The following is a 24,632-nucleotide window of genomic DNA, read 5'->3' as shown; positions in this document are numbered from 1 at the left end:
TGTATTCAAAGGATATACCATTGCTGAAACAGTCAGGAAAAATATTTGCTTCTACCAGAAGGAAGATCAGAATAAAAACTAAGTTTCAGCTTCCAGTGGAAATCACTGCTAATGCCAATCATATGCATATTGTTAATTATAGTGGCATACTGAAAAAAAGGGGATTATAAACTCTGTCTCTGTGGTGTAGAGTTAGGCTGAGTAGTTTTGTAAATTACTTATTCATTGATTCCCTACTTTTGTTTTCTGGAAGTCCAGTTTCCTAAAAACTGGCTTTATGCCTGCACAACTGAAAGTAATGCATCATATTAACATTAGCATGTTAATAAAATGAAAACTAATTAGAAACTCAGCAAACACAGACTAATCCAGATAGCAGCATCTCATTAACAGGGCAAGATACTTCTGTTGTTTTTTTGTCTTCTGTTCATTTCAGTTAACAATTTTTAATAAGTGTTCTTCACTCAGCTCTCCCTTTAGAAATTTATTCTAGTCTGGGTGGAAGCAGTGTGATTTATTCCACCTCTCCCTGATCAGATGAGGAATGAAAACAGGAGCAATGCATCAAAGGGTCTCCTCTCCTCATTCTAAGGGTAAGTGATGATTGCTTCACAATGTGATGAAAATTTTCACTGAACTTTATTGTAACTGCAACAATTCTCTTGTTACACTGCACTACTATTTGTTTGTAAAATACAAGATTTTCAAGGTCAGAAAAGATCATTGTATTAAGGGAAAGGGTTCTTGTTTACATAGCTACTTAATGCAGTGCATCCACTGAAGCCATATTATTCCTGTCACATTGGTCCTACGTGAAGGAGCACAAAGGGTCAAAGTTATGCTAAAATGTGCCAGTAATTGTACCAGAGGTGCGGTACTAGGAGTTTTATTTGGCAATGACCAAGGTCACTCAATCACATAAACTTCTGAGAATCATGGAAAGAGGCAGGATGCAGTCAAGGAAAGGGGTTTGCCCTCATTCCTACACCTCTGGCATCTGCAGAATAGTACAGAATATGTGGGAGAAGAGCTAGCAGATGATGGTAGGTGAATTTTCTGGTTAGTCATTTAGTTCCCATCTGAATTTCAAAATGCCTTGCAACAGCAATGTAAAGTTCCGGGGAAAGGATTCCAGATAAATGAGTGCTAATTGGAGTGGCCTTCTAGTAGATATTCTACACAGTTAACCATGGGATTGCCAAGGGACAATGTGAAAAGCAGCTGTTTTCTGATACCATCTGCAAAAATGCCTATCCTACCCATTCCATGTGCTGCTATCACAGAAGAATTACAGATTTACAGAGAATAAAACTGAAAAACTGAAATGGAAGTCTCTCCTTTCTGAATCCTGCCTGAATTGGTTACCCCCTGCTCATGTAAGTGGAGGACACAATCTGGATATGAGTGTCTTGATTTGCTATTACTGAACTGCTAAAAGAGATAGAGAAGCTGAGCAGGAGGTGGAGCTGTTTTGAAGGTTTTAATCTGGTTTCCAGGGAAACCTATTTTTCAGTTATTTGCACGTTCAGCACATCTGGTTCATTTGGACTCTGGCTTTTTGAAAGTGATGAATGTGTCATGGGAAAAATGAATGAAAAAATAATTTAAGGAATTAATGGGATGGAAGGAACACAGAATTATTTAAAAAATGCAGCTATGTTTTCCCCCATCCTGTTTCTCACCCCCTCACTTGCCTTCTTTTTAAATACAAACTTTTGGATAGTGTTACTTCCATATTTTGCAAAGGCCATCAAGAATGTCCATCCTCTTAATTGAAATAATAGATTAGAAAACATATATATCTGTTTTGCTATACATATATACTACTACTATATCTGTATTTCTAACACCAGTAATGGTTATTGAGTCAAATGGCTAAATTCCTACAAGGGAAAATACAGACTGAAGAGAAATGAAAATTGAACAATATAAGAATATACTTGTGCATATGTTAAGAGAGAATATTCTTATAAAAATGGAAATAATTTTTGTTTCAGAAGAACAGCTGCACTAAAAGATTGCTGGTAATCCAGATGCAAACATCTCAGAAAAATGAGAAAATTATCTGGTAAAATAGCCTTATATAAAGTGTCTGTGAGGGAAGCCTGCACTAAAACAAGTTACCTGTCACAGCCTATGGCTCCATCAGGGAAAGCTGTTGCTCCTGAAGGACCTGGTGGAAGGGTCTATGCAGATGTAGTTCATGCAGTCTGTGGAAAGGACTCACAGTTCATGGAGGACTGTCTCCTGTGGAAGAGACCACACACTGGGAACAGGAGATGAGTGTGAGGAAGAGGGAGCAGTGGAAACCATGTAATGAACTGAGTGCACTTCCATTCCCAAAAATAGAGAATTTCTGAGAAGAAGGAAGGGGTAGGTGGGGGTTGAGGGGGTAAGGTGATAGCAAAATATTAAATACATAAAGAAGGTGTCCATCTAGGGAATCAATAGCACTCCTCGATGAAAGCTATGTAAAAAGGGTACTGAACACTGATAATATAATAGAAAAGAAGTTCAGTCATACCAGACTTTGCTTGTGAATACTTTGGAAGATTTCTCTATTTTCCCCAGTCTTTGGAAAGAAAACCATAGATGAATTAGACCAAACAGAGGAGTTGGATGCTGGAATAAAATGGCATTAACTTAAGAAACCAGAAGGAGCTCACACATGAAATTGTCAAGTTTCTTGCTAAGGAGTGTAAATTATTTGTTACTGAAGTCACTTGCATCTGCCAGAAGGGCTCTAGAGAGCGCCTGAGAACTAGAAACAAACAGCTCTGACTTCAGCCTGTCAAAGGTCTGTAGTAAAGGAAAAGGTCACTGATTGCATGGGCGAATGCAGTCTACTAGTAAAGAGTCAGCACAGTTTCAAAAATGGGAATGGTTGCTACAATGGTTTGATAGAGGTTTGTGAAGTTGTTAACCAAAATGTAGATAAAGGCTATCCAGTGATCATGACACATTCAGATCTCTCAATACCCTTGGGTATTTTTTTGTTTGTTTGGTTTTTTGTGGGTTTTTTTGGTTGGTTTTTTGGTTTGTTTGTTTGTGTTTGGTTTTGTTTCTGTGGGTTTTTTGTGTTTTTCTGGTACTTTTTTTTTTTTTTGGCCAGATGAATATTTTTCAAGAAACTGAATTATTTTAAGTTTAGAGGAATTCTCCCTTTTAAAGACAGAAAGCATGTAAGGGATAAATTGCAAAGCAGAGGATTTAGTAGTCATTGCACAGATTGGAGAACAGTGACAGCATGTAATATTCTGGGGAATGCTAGTGATTTTGGAGTGGAAATAAATTTAACTTAATGTCTTTCAGTGATCTCTAAGATTTTGGAGACCATTAGAACTGAGCTGTCTTGGGTAGCCAGACGCCTTACTGCTGGGAAAAAATCCTCAACACACTGAGTGAGAAAGCCTCACAACATTGAGTGAGAAAGAAAAATGATGATAGATTTCAGCGTAGATTAATATCTACAGAAAAAATAATCAAAACTGTTCTTATAGGATGCTGATTTTGGAATGACAGTTGTAAGTCAGTAGGGATATCTTGGAGTTGTCATTGACAGCTTTCTGAAATCTATAATTTCTGCATAGTGGCATTCACAAAGCCAAGAAAATGCTCATCACAATCAGAAGGTGCAACAAGAACAGGATAGAGGCTGTCATTTTTGTGTTATATAAAATCCTGGTATATTTTTATTGTGACTTCTTTATGCAGCTGTGTTCTCTGCATTTCCATGAAGTTTAAAAGGAGTTAGAAAAAGTGCAGAGCACTAGAACAAGAGAGATAATAGAGTTAAAGAAGTGAGACTAAAATGGCTGCAGGTCCACTGTTAAAGAGGCAAAGACAGCAACTGGCAATAAACCAAGTCAAGAAGGTGAAGCACTTGGTGATAAGAGGGCAAGAGGAGGGAGACATCAGTTTGAAAGATGAAGAGGTAATTTTAAAACAGATTGTTATAAAACAGTAATAAACTTCAAAAATTTGTTGCCACAGAAGGTTACTGAGGTAAATAATATCCACAGATTCATAAAACAATGAAACAAATTTAAGACAAACTGGTAAATGGATACTAGAGAATAGGCAGGAACATGTCTTCTAACATCCCTAATTCTGCGAATGTGGATGCTGGGAATTAGGCAAGAAATGCAACCCAAGATCAGATGCATCCCAAAATCATGAGGACACTAGAACACAAAGTTGCTAAGCTCCTCTCTATCACAATTGAAAGGTAATTGCAGTCAGGTGAAATCCTTAGAGACTGGGAAAAGGGACCCATCATGTCAAGTTTTAAAAAAGGGTAAAGAGGAGGATCCTGGCAATCACTGATTAAACCATTCCCAGTAAGGAGGTTTAGCAGACTGTCTTGGAAGACATGTCTAAACATATGGAAGATAGTGAGGGGATTATAGATAGCCAACATGGGCAAGTTCACAAAGGGCAAGTCATGCCTCACTGATCTGGTGACCATTTACAGTGGAGTAACTGCATCAATTAAGAAAGGAGGAGCAACTGATGTAGTCCACCTAGACTTCTGTAAGGCTTTTGAAAAGGTCCCATTCTGTCTGCAATGTTGGAGAGATGGATTTGACACAAGGACTGTTAGATGGATGGAAGGGAGCTTTCAAATAATTGCAGTCATGCCTCAATGTCCAAGTGGAAACCAGAGATGAATGCTGTCTCTTTGTGATCCATATGGGTGACAGTCGTATTGAAGATCATCTTAAATTAAATAGACAAAAGGAATGAATAAGAAACGTTGAGGATGGCGCCAAGCCACCATGCTAATGGTACAGTTGATTTGCCAGAGGGAAGGAGTACCCTCCATGGGGATCTTGACAAGTTTGGCCAGTGTGCCCATGAGAACTTCATGAAGTTCAGCAGGCCAAGGCAAAGTGCTGCCTCTAGTTCTGAGCAGGTTCAGAGGAGGGCCACAGAAAGACTCAAGAGGGCTGGAATAATTCTCCTGTGAAATTATGTTGTTAGAGTCGGGGTAGTTCAGCTTGGAGGAAATAAGGCTTCCAGGAGACCTTAGTGTGACCTGGTTTTGTATAGAAAGGGCTTATAAAAATAATGGAGAAATACTTTTTACCAAAGCCTGTAGTGACAGCAGAAGGGGTAAGAGTTTTAAATTGAAAGAAGACAAGTTTAGACTGGGCATAAAGAATAAGTTCTTTACTGTGAGAATGGTGAGGCACTGGAACAGGGTGCCCTGAGAAGTTGTGGATGCCCTGTCCCTGGAAGAGTTCCAGGTAAGGCTGGATAGGACTTTGAGCAACATGGGCTAGTGGGAGGTGTTCCTGTCTGTGGCAGGGTCATGGATTAGGTGATCTTAGTTAGAGGTTAGTTAGAGGTCCCTTCTAACACAAACCATTCTATGATTCTGTGACTATGACTGCATGGAATGAACTCCTATTGTCACTACCAGAGGAAAAAGTATTGCATAGAGTAGAGTACAGTTCTGCTTGATGATGTTCTTATGTAACTGAAGAAGTAATAACAAACTCAGATACAAAGCATGTCCAATCTCAAATCTTTCTGTTGTTTAGTAGACAAATGACATCACAATGAAAGGGGAAGAAATGGAGAGAATTGGTACAAGGAACAGAGAATAAATCAGATCTTTTCTGACACATAGTTTCATTCTTTGCTCTTTTTAGTCAATAAGATTAAGACAATCTGAAATATTTCACTGTACAATACAAATTCTTAAAGTTTCTATAAGCATCATTAACATCTTCTGTAAGTCTTTTTGTCTCTCAACTTACATCACCTATCAAAAAATATTTTGGCCCCTATTAATTTTCAAAATGTTTTTCAGCCAAAAGTAAACTGGCCCAAAGTAAACACCCTATATATCTCATAATTTTTTAAACATTTTCCATGGAAAACTCATAGATGCTTTTGATATTAAGAACAACTGGGTATTTTGAGATGCAGTGACAGAATTAGACATTTTTCTGATTGATTTATCATACTTTCACAAAACTTATCCAGAAGTATAAGTTATTTCAAAAAAATAGAAATTGGACTAGTCAAAGTAAAAATAGAATTAGTCTACCCATTTGTATTACGAAAGTTATGAAATAAAGATAAAATAACATCCATAGTAAATTTCAAAAATGCTTTAGCTTCAGTCATCTTTTAGAATCATTACTTTTATATAGTGATATGCATGTGATATTGAATTAAACATTAGGCTCAAATGAGACATTGAAGGAATGCAATGTGATACTGAAATAGCATAAAAAGGATGTGCAAAATTTCAGAATTTTCAATAAGATGAGGATAAATTAGCAATGCAAACACAAAACATAAGGCTTGTGATTGGGCTTATGCTTGCAAAGTTTGGGGTTTTTAAAAATCCTTTTTTATAAAGAAGTTACTTTGAATCTCATTTTCCAAATAATAACAAATTTTGCATATTCCTCAACATTTCAGCTAGGCAAAGTATTATGAATGTGAAAGGAGCCATTTTAGGAATGAAAAACTAAAGGTTAACTCCCCAGTTCCATATATATGTATATATACACATGCATGGTATCCAAATATAATTTTACTGAAAGAAAAATATAGACAGCATTTCTGCATGTGCCACTGAAATATGGAACTGCAAAGTAAACAAATCATTAGTCCACAGTGTTATGCCATTGTCATCTATTAACTGTACTTTATATGTATGTTTTCAATATGCTATATTGATACAGAATCAGTTTACAGTTAGAAGATCTTTATTCTACTGAAAAACAATGGAAAATCAGACAAAATCCATTGATTTAGCTTTGAGGTGGGGAATTGTCTTGGGCTATATATAATTTTTTTGGTGGATTTTGCATGTCAGCCAGGCAACTCAGAGAAACAGAAACCAGAAGGGTTTGGGATTTCTACATAGTCCATATGATTCTCATTTCAGAGCAGAAGGTTGCAGCACATGGGTGTGGGTCATTAGTTTATGCTCCTGGTTGTTTACTTTTTTGTTCCTTTAAAACTTTTGTTCAGAGATTAGATTTCAGAAGGCAGGATACATATGAATATTGAGAAAAGTACCGTGCAGTTTTCAGTGAAGTGCAAAAAACATATGCTCACCATATAATTACAGTTTCTGTAAATTTAGTTTTGAAAGAGAAAAAGCTAACTGGACCTGAATGTTTCATAGTAACTGATATGCCTTTCAAATAATTTCCTAAGTTCCAATACATTCTTCGTTCAATGAAGCAGAAGCATCTGTGATTCACAGTTTTCTTTAAAAACAGGAACTTAACAAATTATTACCTGCACTGGTTATTTTTTCTCCTTTCAAAGTTCTAATTTAGTAAATTATTTCCTACTACAGAAAAAAAAAAGGGTGAAAGGCTAATTTCATCTATCCTGATACTTCCTTGCTTTACACTGCAGTCCAACCATGCCCCAACACCTCAATTAAACCATGACATTGAGAGCCATATCCAGTCTTTTTTTTTAGCACATCCAGGGATGGTTACTCCACCACCTACCCAGACAGAAAATTCCAGTACTTTATCACTCATTCCATGAGAAACTTTTTCCTAATATCCAACCTGTACTTCCCTTGTGCAGCTTAAGATTCTGTCCTTTGGTTCTGTCAGTTGTTCCCTGGAGAAAGAGACCAACCCCCCCGACTACAGCCACCTTTCAGGGAGTTGCAGAGAGTGATAAGGGCACCCCTGAGTCTCCTTTTCTCCAGGCTAAACACCCCCAGCTCCCTCAGCCGTTCCTCACAGGGTTTGTGTTCCCAGCCCCTCTCCAGCCTCGTTGCCTCCTCTGGATGTGCTCAAGCATCTCAAGGTCCTTCCCAAACTGAGGGCCCAGAGCTGGACACAGCGCTCGAGGTGTGGCCTCACCAGTGCTGAGTACAGGGGAGAATGACCTCCCTGCTCCTGCTGGCCACACTGTTCCTGACACAGGCCAGGATCCCTTTGGCCTTCTTGGCCACCAGGGCACACTGCTGGCTCATGTCCAGTCGGCTGTCACCAGTGCCCCCAGGTCCCTTTCCAGCCACACCATCCCCAGCCTGTAACACTGCAGGGGGTTATTGTGGCCAAAATGCAGGACTCAGCACTTGGATTTATTAATCTCCATCCCATTGGACTCTGCCCATCCATCCAACCATGCCAGGTCTCTCTGCAGAGCCCTCCTACCCTCCAACAGATCAACACATGATCCCAGCTTAGTGTGTCTGCAAATTTACAATGAAAGACTGAATACCCTCATCCATATAATCAATGAAGATATTGAACAGAACTGGCCCCAGCACAGACCACTGATGGCCGGCCACCAGCTGAATGCAGCACCGTTTACCACCACTCTCTGGGCCCATACTCATTGATTATGAAACTATAATTACCTGGACTTCTTAACATTCTGATAAATGCAGTATCAGGTGTCTTATTTAGTTGAAAATGACCCTCAACACTGCCAAAATGTACATATGTAAAATCTGCAATGAAAGGAAAATCTTCCATCACTATGTTACATTTCTTTTCCTCCTATTTTGCAAGTTTTTTTCTTTCAAATGAAAGGGAGAGCAGGAAGATTTCAAAGTGGTGTTTGCCATGCATTTCTAGGGTAGAAACAGTTCCTCTAATGCAATAAATTTCACAGTCCACTGTGTTTCAGGGATTAGCACCATTGTCACTTAATTTCAGCTATAGCACTCAAAAGCAAACTGTAGTCTCCTGATATTATTACAATATAATGATTAAATGCATTATAAGAGCTGTAGACAACCATTTGCTATGTAGATATTAATTCCCAGCTTTCCCTTCCCTCATCATGAGAGGAGCAGATAAGAAATATTTCTAATGCTCTGAATCCTGAAGCTGATGTCTCCAGCTGCCCTAGATCACTATTATGGAGCTGAGGTACCAAGGTGTGGTACTGAGATTTGCCCATTGTACTTTTCCAAGTGGGGTCTATCATGGACAATCTTACAGATAAAATAATTTCTTAATTGTTCTTGCTTTCTTCATCAGTGACTGTGTGTGCATAGTACTGTGGGTGTACATTTAAAATTAGCTTGTACTCCCTTTTGTAGCTTCTCAGCAGACAATGGAAAAAAATTTACATTGCTCTTTCACCACAACTTCTGTTTGCCTTCAAGTAGCCTACTATAGAAGAAAGAGAAGGAATAGAAATTGAGAGTAATATGGCATTTTAGACTCTTTCCTCTGTAGGTTCATTAAAATTTACCAAGACAGAAGTGAGGATGAGAAGTATTGCTTAGGGTTGATTACAAGTTTTTTTTAGAGGCCTGAGTTAAGGTTGTAAGACCTTTTTTTTTTTGTACTGCCTAAAGCAGCTTCTAAAAGCAATTAGCCTTAAAAAAATCCCTTAATACTGGTCCCAAAACACAGCACTAATATTTTTGTTCAAATATGTGACAAAACCCTGCTGAACCAAGACTTGATTTCAAGTTTCTATATAGATAATTTCAAAGACAAATTCAGACAATTTCAAAGAGATCTTATGGATATTTTTAGAATAATTTTCTGATAAAGCACTTTAATTTCTGTTTTAAATTGACTCGGAATCACAGAAATGATTCAGAGCACTGACAGAAGTATGCCTTCTCTCACAGAGCCACTGAATGACTGCTAAACCTCAGCTGTGATATAAAGATTGGAAGTTGTGTCAGTAGATCACAACAATTACAATAAGCACATAAATACAGCTGGAATCAAAATCTAGTCAATGGTTTTGCTACATGAACAAAGGCTACTGACAGCAGCAAATATGAGCATATTTTTGTAAATGTGAGCCACTGGAATATTAATATTTACATTTCAGTTTTTAAAACAAAGATTGGATTATTTTTAATTGTGTGTGGCTTATAACTGACACCAGCTTCTCTTGATTTGTTTTATGTCTTCTCAAGAATATCTCTGTTTTGAATAATCCCTTTGTTAGCAATACTTGCTTTTAAAAACTAATCTAAAATTTTCACTGAGTTCCCATTTATGCATAAGCTTGCCTGAAATCAATTATGTTGTCAGAAGAATGGAATTGGCAAGTATCGTAGGTAGGTAAATTATCCATCCACAGACAAGTGCAGAGAGAAAAATATATAGATGTGCAAGGATAAGAATATTTAAACTTTCCAACATTTAAAAGAACAAACAATAAGCCCCTTACAGCATTTTCATTGCCATATATCACAGTACTCACAATAGGTTGGCAATAAATCATCTCTATTAAAACTCATGTCTAGATGCTAATGGCCAATTACTGCATTAGTATTTAATAGTAGAAAATATGTGTACTTCTTTAAAGATATATCTATTGCACTTTATGCATGTCAACTAAGCTATTTTCCTACGTAGTTCAGCTGCAAATTTCAGATTACAGCAGAAATTTTGATCTACTTATTGGGAGCAAGTTTTATTTAAAATTTTTCTGGTAAAAGTCAAGTGGTAATACAGTATGTTTCCTCAGGTTTCATTCTGGAAATTACTGTACAAGATGAAATATAAACACCCAAGCTGGCTATTACTCTGTAAGGAAAGCATCTTCGTTTTTACTTGAAGGCTCACTAAAATAAAATGTGATAACAGGCAAGATGTCACTCTCAAGCCTTATTGCTTTTCTCTTCTTTAAGGACTGAATATTTACTAATATATTTCAAAGAGCCAGCCAATAATTCTGTTATTATTTTTGGAAGAAAGATAAATGCTGAGATTGGGGGGGGGGGGGGGGGGGACTAATTGCAAATAAGGGAGTGTAAAACTATTATTTTTTTAAAAGCTATGAAAGCTGTAGACTAACAGGTAACCTAAATCCCCTTAAATATTAGAATTCCTGACAGCTGCAAGAACAAGAATCTACAATGGCGGTAACCAGTACTATGCAACACTGAACCATGTAATTTACATCTTAGTGAAATTAAACATAGCATAATGGCTTAGCTTCCAGGCAACAATGCTATTAAATTTGCTGTAGCAGATTATGACATCATCTGAAACCCCAGGATACACTTTCAAGCCAGCTATTATGCTTGTAATATATACTACTTTTCTGGTTAGTTTTTCATTTAATTCATTGCAAGGATTATATATCTCAATGGCTGCACACACAATCCAGCAGAATGGCTCTAGAATATTGGTGAGCCAAAGTAATGTCACTTAGGGAACAGAAGTGGTATTATTATAAGGGAAAAGAGGTCAGTAAATGACTTGATATCACTCAAACAGTACTTGTTAGAACTGCAATATGCCTTTTTTCACTTTTCTTATCCAAGATGTCTTTCATTTTATCAAAAAATCCTTCAGAAGTTGTTTTTAAACTCCTGCTGTTATAAAATGGTGTATTTAGTAGAATAAAGAGATTAAGATGCAAGTTAATAAGGGGGTTTTGTGTGCCAAGAATCTGGTGAAGACCCTAGATGGATGTGAAAGCAGTTTTCCTTATTGACAGGTGCACAGCAATCTCACCTAGGAAGATTTTCTGTGATCAGGGCTCCACCAGAGATTGCCTCAGCTGCCTACTAGTCTGGGCTCTGGTTCTCTGATGAGCTGCCAAGAACAGCTCTTGAATGATATCAAGATGGGTGGGGCAAACTGCTATAAACTATATATTCTAGAGGGGTGAGAATAATAAATTATGTTCTTGTCAGTGTTTAAATATATATTTAACTGTACTCATCCAAGGAGTGGGTGAACCTACACAGGCAGTAATATTGTGCACGTTCATAGAAGTCAGAGACAGATTATCCTCTTAAGGGCAATATTCAAAATGTCTGAAATAATCAGTGTCCAACTCACTGAACTTGGCAGCCCCCCCCCATCTCCTTTTCATGCCATAAACTTAAAAAATTGCATGCCAAAAAAATTTATATGAGGTACCACAATATCTAAAAGTTATGTGTCTATAGCTCTATAAACAACTGTATGCATGTCATATGTTTCTGTGTATGTCTTAAGGGCAGGCAACCAGATTTCCATGTAACTTCTGACTGGATGAGCGGTTCCTTAGTAACAGATTAGTATTGATTTCAATGTCAGGAGTCTTACAGAGCTAATCTTTATTGCCACTGAGCACGTTTATCAAAAGTTACATCCTTGTCCTTCCACGTCCTTGGTCAATGCCAGTGCCTCAGTTGGTTAATTAGTTAGCTAAATGTGGATATATTTTCCCTCTTTACTGTTCATCTGCCAGAAAAGTATTTTATTTATATATGCCCCCTTTTATTTTCACTGAATCAAAGGTATCAGTCACACTGTTGATAGTTTGCTTTTTATACACAGATTTGTTAAAATAAAAAATTATTCAGATATAGCTTGATCACAATTCATACTCAAACTCACTGATTTACTTTGATTCCTGTGGCACAGGCAAAATATTTTTCTAAGTAACAGTAGTAATTGAGATGTAAACTGACATTTTCATAGCCTACTTATCTGCAAATCTGTTATTATTCCATTGGCTTCTAAGTAAAAGTAGAGCAAAAGTAAGTTCTTAACTGTGGATATCTTTATGTGAAATCTCATAGTGTTGCTTTTGCATGTCATACTCCTAAGGTGGAAGAATTGTAGTCTTTTCACTAGAAATAACCAAGACATATGCTCTAAGAAACCACCAAATGCAAAACCAGACCTAGAGGTGGTCTGAAGGCAGTTCCTCTTCAGTGCCAACAAATCTTTAGTTTGACCTGTTTCCTTTTGCCAAACTAGTCCTATTTACTTGCACCACTGGCTGAAAAGGGCCAGCTGAACTGGTTTTCCTGGAGTCAGAAATGTAATTTGGTCACTCCACTGGGTTGCCTATTCCAAAATGCTCTTAGAACTTCAAGCAATGCAAAAAGACTCTGTGTGTGTAATCTCTGGCCAAAGGTCAATGCAGTACAGGTTTCCTACAACTTGTAAAGACTAGTGAAGCAGCAAGCAAATGCTACAGCTCTTTTGGCTGCTGTCATTACCTAAGTAACAGCAGCTGATTTACCCATATTTGTATATGGCTTCTATCACCAGCCAAGTACATTTCCTGCATAGACAGCAGTGTTTGTAGATAGAAACAGTGTATGAGTGAGAAGAGATGAGTTTTGCAATGAGAGTACAAAAACATTCCAGGAGAATTTTATCTTTCCTCTTAATAAAAAAAAAAAATCCAAACAAAAAGTCAAACAAAAAAAATTCAGGATGAATCTCAAATTTCTACAGCATTTGATAATAATAAGCAAAAAACACCACTTCTCTCCCTGCTCAAAAAAAGAAAAAAAAAAAAAAAAGGAAGAAAAGGAAAGAAAGAAAATGTAAACTCAAAACTTGTTCAGGAAGAGAAACTAGTAGCGTTAGCCCAGTTTACTCTATGACAAGTAATACCTTTGAAGCCTATTTCACAAATGCAAAACTAGACATTGACAATTGAATTTGCAATTATTACAGAAGAGAAAGAAATATCTAAAAGACTGATGGGCAGCTCTCCCTTTCTGCTATTGTTCACGAAGTTGCTTTATAACAGGTTTATAGGACAGACATTGCAGAGTCTCAAAAGCAGACAGGTATAAACAGTGAAATCAATGCCCATAAGCAAAGACCAAAAGCTACAATACTTTTAGCCTAGACTGTTTCCTCCTATACCTCTATCCCTGCAAGCAATGCAACATGTTGTAGAGCCATTTTGTAAATCCTTTTATATTTTCCTTCTAATTCTATTTATTCTTTGGTAGCTATTGGTATTAAAACTGATGTTCACAAAACTGAGTGAGTTGATTAATAGGTATTTTATACATCTGGTATTTTCTCATAAAAGACTGGTAAACTTATTTCAATTATCATACCACCAACAAGGATGCAATCTGTTCACAATGGCTGTTTACGAGTGGCTGCTTTGGGTAATGGCTGTTTTCTTAGCATGGGAAATGAAATATAATATTATTAAACAGAGATATGCAGAATGGTGTGTCAACTTATCCATCTTCCTGATGTTTATAGGCTTAATTTTTTGTAATGTTTATTTTATTTTATGGGACCAAACGTTAAAGTAGCACTTATTTGAAAGCATCTAATTTCTTTTATTTTGGTTTTAATGTCCTTGAATATTAGCATCCACAAATTCATGTGCAATCAGTGCAGAAAACCTGTGGTAGGTAGTCTATTAATCCTATTTAGAGAAACATGTTGTAATGAGAGAGATAATGAACCAAGGAGTTTAATTTTTTTATGTTTTACCCACAAGGCTAAGGTTGTCTTCTTTGGTGTTTTTTTTAAACAAATCACCTGTAAAATGTCTTAAAATGATGCATGATAATCTCAAAATTGCTATGAAAATACAACGTGGATGAGAAAGAAGGAAGTGCAAATACAAGACTGGATGGTGAAGAAACAGACATGAACATTGTAAAGATTTTAAACATAACAATAATTAAAATTATGTTAGATTAATACTTCAGGTAGTGAAAGAATGCACTGCGGTGAAGATTCAGCTTCTTAGGAATCATTAAAGTACATCTCTTTATATTTCAGTGGGGAAAGAGTTTTTTTTAGATTTGCAAATCTACCCATCAAACAATACCTTCTTAGATTTCAGTAAATGATATTTGAAATGCTAAATATATCAGAACACTTTCATAAAACACTTACATGTCTAACAGAGACAGTATCTGTTTCAGATACTCAGATATTTAAGTCTATCATATACAAATTTGAATTTCGATTAAGGTTTAATTTGGGGCAATAAGAGAGATGCATATTTCTTCAAAATATAAATGGATAATGAAAACATAAATGTTTCTAAAATTTTAAAGAGCTTTAAAAACTAATGTTCTTCAACAAATGGTATCTCAGAATTTACGCAGACATAGAGGCATAGAAAACAAAAATCACATACATTCTCCTGCCAAGTAAAAATTTCTTGCTGCCTGCCATTACAGAAGCCACTGCTGCTAAGAGAACTATGTAGTATGGAATGTTTCCTTTATCTTCTTTTCTCATACCCAGTAAACATATGCTGAATGCTTTGGTGTCTGCCACCATGTATTTTTTCCCTCTTTGCGTATAGACCTTGACTGTTGGTAGTGATAGCACCTTTGCTCTGCTGGCAACTTTAACCTGCACTGTGAGTCTGCTGTTGCTCCTTAGAGCAAAAGTGGATGCCTTCTGGAGCTGTTTAGATAATATCTCCTTCCCCCTCACATAATTATTCTTACAGTATTTGGTTCTTGTAGGCTTCAGCTTCTCAGCAATGTGTTAATAGAGAGCAATATCTGAGGGTTTTTGATGAGGAACTATATTTCTGGTTACCTAAGAAAAATAGTTTGAGATAAACAGTTTCAAAAGCACTAACTTCACTACCACTAAAGGCAGGTCACGCAAAACATGCCACTGAAGTTTTGCCACTGAAAGCCCTAGTTTTATGAAGCCAGACTGGCTTCACTAATGCTTACCTGACCTCAAACAATTTCAGCTACAAAGACTATCTAAGATGTCTCTTTGCTTATTGGATAAGGCTGGTTCCTTTCGACTGTGATTTTTGATATGAAACTAATGAGGTTTTTAGTCTCTAATACATAGCTAAAGATGCTGTAAGGACAAAGAAGGGAGGGTAAAAGGACCATTTAAAAATAAGGAATGCATTGAATACATTAAATTCATTGGGTGAAACAGTTTAATGAAGAAAAATACTAATTAAGTTATTAAAATCTAGATTTCAAGTAGTAATTAAAAAGGCTGTTGCTACGCAACCAAAAGAATTTTTGTGACAGAGTGCAGAAATACATTTGTTAAGTATGCTGGTATTTCACTTTGACCTTTTTCATACACCTGCCCAAACTGTCTGTAAATATATTTTTGAGAATGAAAACATTATAAGATATCTGCAGGATGAAGAAGCAGAAAGACTATTTAAATCAGTTAATGGCTTTTATTATGGTTAAAATGTTAAGGAATCTGTGAGATAAAAATAGATATGCATATGTAATTATCTATAAAAATTGTATGCTGATAACTAATGGATTAATTTCTATCCCAAACAGAGGTCCTGATCCTTAAACATGAAAACATTAATTTTTATAATGTAGTGTGTGAGCTAAACATGCCCTTTCCTGAAGGTTTTAAATAACAGTTAAATCTATTAATTGTATCAGAAACCTAAGTAGTTGTTCATAATAACTAAGGCCAATTTTTGCTTTTCCCGGAATACTTTGTCAAAGATGTGTGTTGATTTCTGCTATAGTATCAATTGTTACAGGTGGGAGATTTCTGTTGCCATCATGTTATACTGATACATGGAAGAGAGAACACCAGTATGTAGATAAAGAGTGACATACAAAAGAATATTGTTAGGACACACATATAATTCTATGAAGAAGCATAAAATGTGTTCAAAATATATATGGAGTTCTTTCACATATACCCCACAGTCAGGCAAATTCTGCCTGGGGCTGTGCTTTGCAAATGGGAGGGAGATCTGGTTTGGTGGACCTGAAGGGCTCAGCTCAGTGGTTGAGTCAGTTATTTCTTCAGGTTGCTTATTGGTCGTGTGACCAAACCCAATTTTCTTTAATTCCCTATACTCCCACATTTAAATTGCAAAATATTAAAGATTTTGCTTTGTTGATGCAGGTTCCTTCCCACTGATATCTCAGCCAGCAAACTGGAGGGAATCTGAATTCGGTCTAACCAACTGTCTTCTTGAGAAATGCTGGATCACCACCAGCACCCGATATCCAGAAGCAAAAGGCTTGCTTTCTGGTTAAATCTTGTTCTCTGCACTGTCACTTGCTTCCTCTTCTTTGATTTTAAATAACAGAGTGAACAACAGCGATTCTTAGCTAGAGTGGAATTTTTTTGCAGATATGATTATTTTTCTTATGACTTCCTAATTTCCAAACATAAATTTATTATTGTTTTCTAGGTAGCTTCTCTTCAAGCAACCACTCAGAATAGTTCCTAAGATCTCTTCTCAGATGCTGGAACAGAGGAACTATAAGATTTAAAGACTGAGTTTATCAGTAGGGTGGAGAGATTCCTAAAAGGAATTCTGGGACATTTGCTTATCATTTGTGCAGCGACATGTAAGCTTCTGAACACTCTTACCCTTCCATGCTAGGAAGCTAGGTGAAAATAGAGTATTCTCTAAAAGCATTCTGTAGGTTCTCTCTCTACATGTTAATTAAAGGGTGCTTCCAATTCTGTGCGACATTATTACAAAAAAACATGTTGACTTCTATATGTTTTTTTCTATACTCAGTTTTATCTCATATCTATGTAGAAAAAGCAGATTCAAAACTGTCTTTAATCAGGAGCACCATCTTCTGTTTCTTTTTTTTTTTGTTTAAAGACAATTTTGAAGTTTTATAAAGAAAAAAGGGTGTGTTCCACTGCCCAGTGAAGTTACAGCTCCCTGAAAATTTTCTGTTTTCCTCCAGATAAAAGTCAAAAATTAATTACAGGAAAACTTCAGCATCACTGGAAAGACAGGAGTTAGAAGACACCATTATACTTCAAAACTATTTATAAACACATAAAAAAAAATTGATCCTTTTAGATGAAAATATTATCCAACTGGCCAATGACAGGAAGAATCCACAGTACTTCTCTATATTGTAGAAAAGAGATTTTTTGCTGACTGTAAACCTTCTCTGTAGGTTGCCACAGTGAATAACTGCTAGACGCAAATCACAATAACATCATAAAGCTTTAGTACCCTTGGCTTTAGTAAATTAGTTAAATTACCCAGTAATAAAATGAGTTTCCTACCTCAACTTTGTGAATTCCAACTCCTGTTAAAAAAGAGAGAAAGGGAAAGATTTTTAGAGAAGGGCACAGAAAGGAAGACATTTGACATTGTTTAGCAAATAATTCACAGAAAACAAGTTCACAAGTTTAATTAGAAGAAAAATTATATAAAAAAGAATGTTCCCTTGTTATAGAGAGAAAATAAACATTTTTCCTATATGTAATCTCCAGCTATAAGAAGATTTTGCAATTTATTAAAATATTTTTATGACAACTTACTCCATAAAGTGAGATATTATCATAGGAGAGAATGATAACTAGGAGAATCTGTGCTCCAATTTGCAGATAACAAAGAAATTTTAAAATTACATGAAACTGAAGTTAGAAAATACTTTAATAAAGTCACTAGCTTGAAGTTTGAGCCCTGTCTTTCAATCAATTAAACAATAAAATAAATTAAACTTTCTTTTTTTAAAACTTTAATATATGGGTTTTTTAGTTTCTTTCTCAGTCATGTTATCAGTCATCTTCTTTTCAGTTGGCTTGTTAATGTGTCCTGCCATTACTCTACTGCTCTACTAATGTCCTGCCATTACTGCTACATGTGTACTCTGCTGCTGCTGATGCAATGACTCTACATCATACACTTTCCCAGCAGTGTCAGAAGTCTGAAAAATTAGGGAGTAAAGATCAGGAAAGATACATTCTAAAAAGACTTTTTAATAAAATATATCAGAAGTGAAATCTACCTACTACAAACCACAAACAATTGCAAGAGATTTCCAAGAGGATTTAAATTTGTTTAGCTCTGCCAATTTCCTAAACTACATAGTAAAAAAGCCACAATCTTGACTATTTACACAAGAAATTTATTCTCTTCTCTTCAGTTACTTCCTTGGAGGTGGAGTGAGAAAACCTTGTAAGACATGGTAAGAAGGATATAGGCGTAGGATTTAATTTTTTTCTCCTATTTTGATGGTCTCAGGCACTATCAATACCAATATCTGAATCATATTACATATTTGACATACTTTAATTTAGTTTGTACACCAAACTACAGTTGTCTGTGAACTTTAAGAGTGATTTAAAATATAAAGAAAAAGGAATTGTCAAATAGATAGCTATAGGTGTTAGTAAATGACTGGGTAAAATCTCTATACAAGAGAAAAAGAGTCCAAGTCACCTGGATTCCAGGTTTCTGGGCTTTTTGTTCTGTTTTGTTTTGTTTTGTTTTGTTTTGTTTTGTTTTTTTATAATTTTGTCATTAATCAATGGATTATACTTGACAACTTTTCAAAACTATATTTTGGAATTTAATCTGCAAGAGACAATCATAATTTTATTTTACTTAAGACAGTGTCCTGCAAAAACAGTCCTTATGAGGCTTAGACTCTTTCAGAAATCCACTTCATATTTATGTCTAAATAAAGCAGACAAATATCATCTTCTTTCCTATTAACACCTCTGCAGGAGATAAAAACAACCCACTCTCCACTCTTCCTTTGTATTCTGTCACTTACTTGATATAGTTACAATACTGTCAGAAAAATTCTCAAAGTCTTAAGGAAAAGAGCAAGTTTGTGGAATTAGAATTTCATATTTTTGATGAACCTGAACTAATCTCGTAAACTCCTTAAAACTTAATCCCACCACTTTTTTCAAACTGTTGCTTAGACTCAATATCATGTTTCCCCTATAATAACAGCTCTCTAGAGTATATGATGGATTTTTTAATATTTTTATTCATTTGCTTTACTTTTCTAGAAATACATCTCATAGTTTGAAAAAGATTTCCTAGGAAGGCAGGGCAAATAAGTAGCCTATACTAATTTTGGAATCAATTTCTCTGTGGTGTTCCTCCAGTTCTGTTGAAAATCCTAATTACATCATTCATAGATTTCTTTCTTTTTATGCATGGTAAGATATCTTATTAGGGTTTTTTGGGTTTTTTTTTTTTTTTTGGTACTTTGGGCTTTAGCATGTATCAGTTTATGGGCTTTATTTCATCTTTATTTGTACAGCCGGTGGGAGTCAGTATTGAAAATTAATTTGATTGAGCATAGCAGCCATATTGTGCAGAACATCATTCAGTGAAGAGACTAGATATGACAGTTACAAATAATTTAGGAGAAATTATCACCGAGGAAGGAAAGAGATAAATTTGTTTGATAGTGTCAGGTGCCCTGAATATACTGGTCCCTGTGTAGAAGAATCCGAGGGTTTTAAAAATATTGCTGATAAGGAAGACAAAACCTAACAGACCCCTAAACTGAAGTCAATACTACACCCTCTGGCAGAGTGACCTGCTCTTCTGAGATGACCTGCTTTGGAGTGTCCAGGTCTGGGACCTCCAACACAAGAAGGGTGTTGACCTGCTGGCCCCAGTCCAGAGTCACTACTTTGACTTTAGGAGTTTGGGCAGGTCATCTGTGGCGACAGGCTGAGAGAGCTAGGGCTGTTCAGCATGGAGAGGACCCTACAGTGGCCTTTATTACCTACTGGGCGCCTACAAGAAAGCTAAAGAGGGTCTTTTCACAAGGGCACACAGTGACAGGACAAGGGGGAATAACCTTAGGATGAAGGAGAGTAGGAGATGTAGGGATGGTGAGGCACTGGAACAGATTGTCCCAGAGATGATGTGGGCTCCCCATCCCTAGAGGCGTTCAAGACTATACTGGGTGGGATTTTGAGTAAACTGGTCTAGTGGAAGATTTTCCTGCCCTTGGAAGAGAGGATGGAACAAGATGATCTTTAGGGTCCCTTCCAACCCAAACTTTTTTATGATTATCTGGTAATAAAGTTATTGGTGGAAGGCTCTTGTCAGCGACACTTAAGGAGAGTCATACTAGATACTATTAAGGCAGGATCATTATCTGTGTATCATACAAAGAAAGAATTACAGTGACTGAAATATCAAGTATAGAGTCAAGTGCCACATTTACAAATTTCTCCTATTACGTAGAAATATCAAGTTTTCATAAGTACAAGGACATCTTAGCAAGTCATTGGGTTTCCTCTCACTTTTCTTTCTTTGTATTTATGGTGACTTAGCTTAAAGCAGACCTGGCCTTATTCCTTTTTTCTCTGCTTAGAACTGCATTTCATGCTTATTCTGATCAGTCAAAAACTAGAAGAGAAAACAGAGAAGTAAGATTTATTTATAAGTGAATGATTGTTTCTTTGAATTTTTCTTACACATAGTGGGTATCTCTTCTCCAATGTTTTGCCATTCTAGCTATTCATAGAACTTTTGCTGTGGATCATTAAGTTAATGAAATAACTTCAAAAGAAAATGTGCCTTTCCAAGCCTTTCCAGACACAATTTTGATACTGCACTTGCTCTGTCATTGGAATATTGACTATCACAGCTTCACTGCCTATGAGATTGGATTAAGATTCTGGAAATAATTTTTTTTAAAGGGTTGAAATTACATGGGGCTTAAAGTGTTTTAGATAATGAGGCCTTGGATGATCCCATCTTGCATGCTGCCTGCCTTCAGTTCAATACTTGGATCACAAAACCAGCAATCCTTCCTGGCTAATGGAGTTTGGAGTTATGAAACAATATAAAAGCTGTGATTAACTGAGGAGCTATAAACAACTTTGGGCTAGTTCTGCACTATCATTTTGTACCCCTACTTGACACTGGGTCTGTAGTGTTAGTTTGTTTTCTTGACTTCATAAACTATATGTTCTTGTGACCCTTAATTATAACAATTCTATTGAAACTTCAAAACCTGGATGTCTATAGCCCTATTCATTTTACATGAGAACAAAACTGATTGGGAGAATTATTTCACTTCATGTGATAAAAATTATGTTCTATAAGTAACTGCAGTTACATTTAGTTCCAATTTCTTATCAATTGATACCTTTTCTTCCCAAGTATATATTTGAATTATTTTTATTGTCTTTTTCACATTTATTCAGAAATACAATTCAGTGAGTTTGGGATAGATTGGATTGCAGATTTTAAAATTTATTCTCATTATTTTTGGCTAATTCAGCAGTCAAGATATTTTTGTATTACTCAGCATTTTCTTCCATGAAGACAAGTCAGCATGATAATTTAATGCTATGAGTGTAACTCAAGTTTTATATTGCGGGTTTTTTTTCCAGATGGTAGTCATTAAAGGGATAATCAAACACAAGACATGGAATATACTTGGGATATTTTAGAATACAGTGATGGAAAAATGTTACATGTTGTATGTTGTATGTTTTTAGCTGATCTTTCTTTCAATAGTCGCTTTCAAAAAATAAAACACAGCAAATATTAAATTAATTTCAGCTTCATACTTCTGGTTGTGTGCCAGCTTAACTGTTTTATTTCATTCAAGTGGTGAATAACCAATCCTGATTCAACCTTTCATTAAAAAATCAAGTATTCTCTACAGAGAACACTCTCCATGGTCATAATACCAGTTGTCTCCTCTAGTCTTTCTGACGTCATGAGACCAATATGGATATTTTCTGGATTTGGGTTGTTATCCATCGTATCAAAGTGTGCAACAATATTTCTTGTTATTAGGAAGTCTGAAAAACGTGATACTTATTTAAAATAAGATAACCTGTTTGTTTTTTGAAAAAGCTTCACAATAAAAAAAAAGAACTTGCTTTACATTTTCTCTTTAATTTTTATATCCTGCTAAGAAATGTGACTGAAAATACTATTAAGATAAATAAACAAGATTGAAAACAACAATATTGTTGACTACTTTAATATAAGGAAGAAGCAATCACTTTATGATTAATTTATATAAAATGAATCCTTGTGGAATTTGTTTGTTTGGTGTTTTTTTTTTATTTTATTTTGTGTGTATATGTGTTTTATATTGAACTGTAAGAAACACTGGAAAAGTTCAATCTGGACAATGTTTGGCTGAAAAAATGGTTTCATGTGTGGTCTGCACTCTTGATAGTAAGGAATACTATTAAAATTGGTGACTGGAAAAAAATTTAGGTAGGATCCCTGTGGTTTTGATAGTATCAGTCTGCTGGTTTAATATTTAAAATATCAGATATAAATAACTTCAACATTTGGAGAACTGTCAGAATATGAATTATAATATCTAGGTCACTGCCTGTTTAAAACACTATTATCTTCTATCTAGAGTAAAACCTTAAATGGACCTTTTAACTACCAAAGAAGCTGTGCTGAGGCATTTTTGGAATACCATATGTACGTATGGTACATATGGTATTCCAAAACCACATTTTGCTGCAGAAAATCATAAAAGGAAAAATCATAAAGAAATTATTTTGATAAAAATACTATATTTTTAATCTGTTCAGAAATCATTAAAACTTGATTTCTTTCCCCCCAGATACTTGTCTCACTTTACCAAATTTAGTAAAACTATTGCTTTTATATGCAGTTTGGTCACACAGTTACAGTTTTTTGTGCTGGAGATAGTATGATAATTTAACAGGTTGTGGTTCTAAACAGTTTTTTTACACATCGAGACAAACTTATAAGAGGGAAAATGTTTGGGAATAAAAATTCATTAAGTTCAGTTACTGAAAAGGAGCAAGTCAGGAACTGAAATGACGAGGCTGAATATGGAATCATAAAGGTGCTCAGTTTTCTCACTAAAAGAGCTAGTGTTGTAAGCAGATCTTGGACTAGCTCCTAGAGCTTGTAGCAAAATTCATTGCTGTAAATTATAGAGACCTTATATTTAGTTCATGGTATGGCAAAGTAGAAGAGATTAGAAAAGGAAAAAAACCTTATGATAAACATTCATTCACCATGTTGTTCTAAAATCCGCGGTTTTTTCTCTCTACAAAGGATACCTATGGAAAATATCACTGCTCCAAGTAGATGCTTCACAAGGGTAAACATTAGAGGGACACAGAGTAGATGCTTCAGAAGGGTAAACATTAGAGAGACGCAGATGAAACAGTTAATGTCATGGGGTTTGTAGGAAAGCATGGATATAAACTAGTCAGTGATGAATGTCTTCCAACAATTGCAACCTACTGAGAATGGAATATTTAAAACAGCTAGAAGAGGTGTCCGGTATTAAGGTGGAGCAAAACAATAAGTGTAGGTTATTTTAAAAATGGATTTTATCATAGAGTTAAATTCATCATTTGTTTCCCTGTGAAAATATACAAATACCTAACTATACACTACATCTAAATGAAAGTTCATATAAGTGATTAAGTTAAAACAAGCTTTAAAAGACTTTTACTGCTTACACTTTTTACTGTTTTCAGCACCAAATGAACCCCTAATAAAGGACAGAGAGATGATAGATGAAGTCCTTTATAGAAAACACAGATCTTTCCAGAGACTTGGAAGATGTTTGCATCAAATCATTGAAAAAAACAGTAAAAACCTATTAATAAAAATTTTTTTGGTTTCAATTAAAACCACTACAGAGGCATTAACCATTTTATATATATATGTATATACACACACACACACACACACACACACATACACACACATATATATATTTATATATATACAAATATATACACAATCATATAAACACACATATATAGCATAGATCTTTAATTGAGTTCCACCTACTGCCATGAAGAAAAATGAGACATTTATAATAATCACTGATCCAAGATCAGGACAACACAGCGTTGTGAAGAAGAGCCTTTAAAAAAGCTTGCAATGGTAAAATAGATGAGAGACATAGAAAAAAATAGTTTGATAATATATTACATTATTTGAGACTCTCTAGACCCTTCCCCCGACCCCCGCCAAAAAAAAATCCTGCTTACAGGTTGGAATTAAAATTCTTATGATCAGACTGCCTATTTTATGTTCATTTTACATTTACCTAGAATCTGAATAAATAATAGCTGATATTCAAGCTAGCCTGAACTGGTTGTTACTACAGTTTATTACCCCTCTTATTAAAAAAAATTCCTCTGCACACTTCTATGTTACTGCAATGCAATGTTTTGTTATAGTTTCAGAGTCTG

General features: G+C 35.5%; 1 protein-coding gene across 22 annotated transcripts in view; it reads right to left on the bottom strand.

The window, feature by feature from the left end:
- Positions 1 to 24,632, bottom strand: part of PTPRD (protein tyrosine phosphatase receptor type D) — a 1,150,230-nt gene that overhangs the window by 538,361 nt on the left and 587,237 nt on the right. For all 22 annotated transcript variants that reach the window (XM_054282388.1, XM_054282398.1, XM_054282418.1 and 19 more), the window contains one exon: positions 17,706 to 17,728. The gene's annotated coding sequence lies outside the window, so the exon portion shown is untranslated. The remainder of the gene's footprint in view (positions 1 to 17,705; positions 17,729 to 24,632) is intronic.

This window comes from Melozone crissalis, unplaced genomic scaffold (genome assembly GCF_028551555.1).
Source record: "Melozone crissalis strain CALT ecotype California unplaced genomic scaffold, PUWL_Pcris_2 ptg000005l_1, whole genome shotgun sequence".
Lineage (NCBI taxonomy): Eukaryota > Metazoa > Chordata > Aves > Passeriformes > Passerellidae > Melozone > Melozone crissalis.
This window is presented reverse-complemented; position numbering and strand designations above follow the sequence as displayed.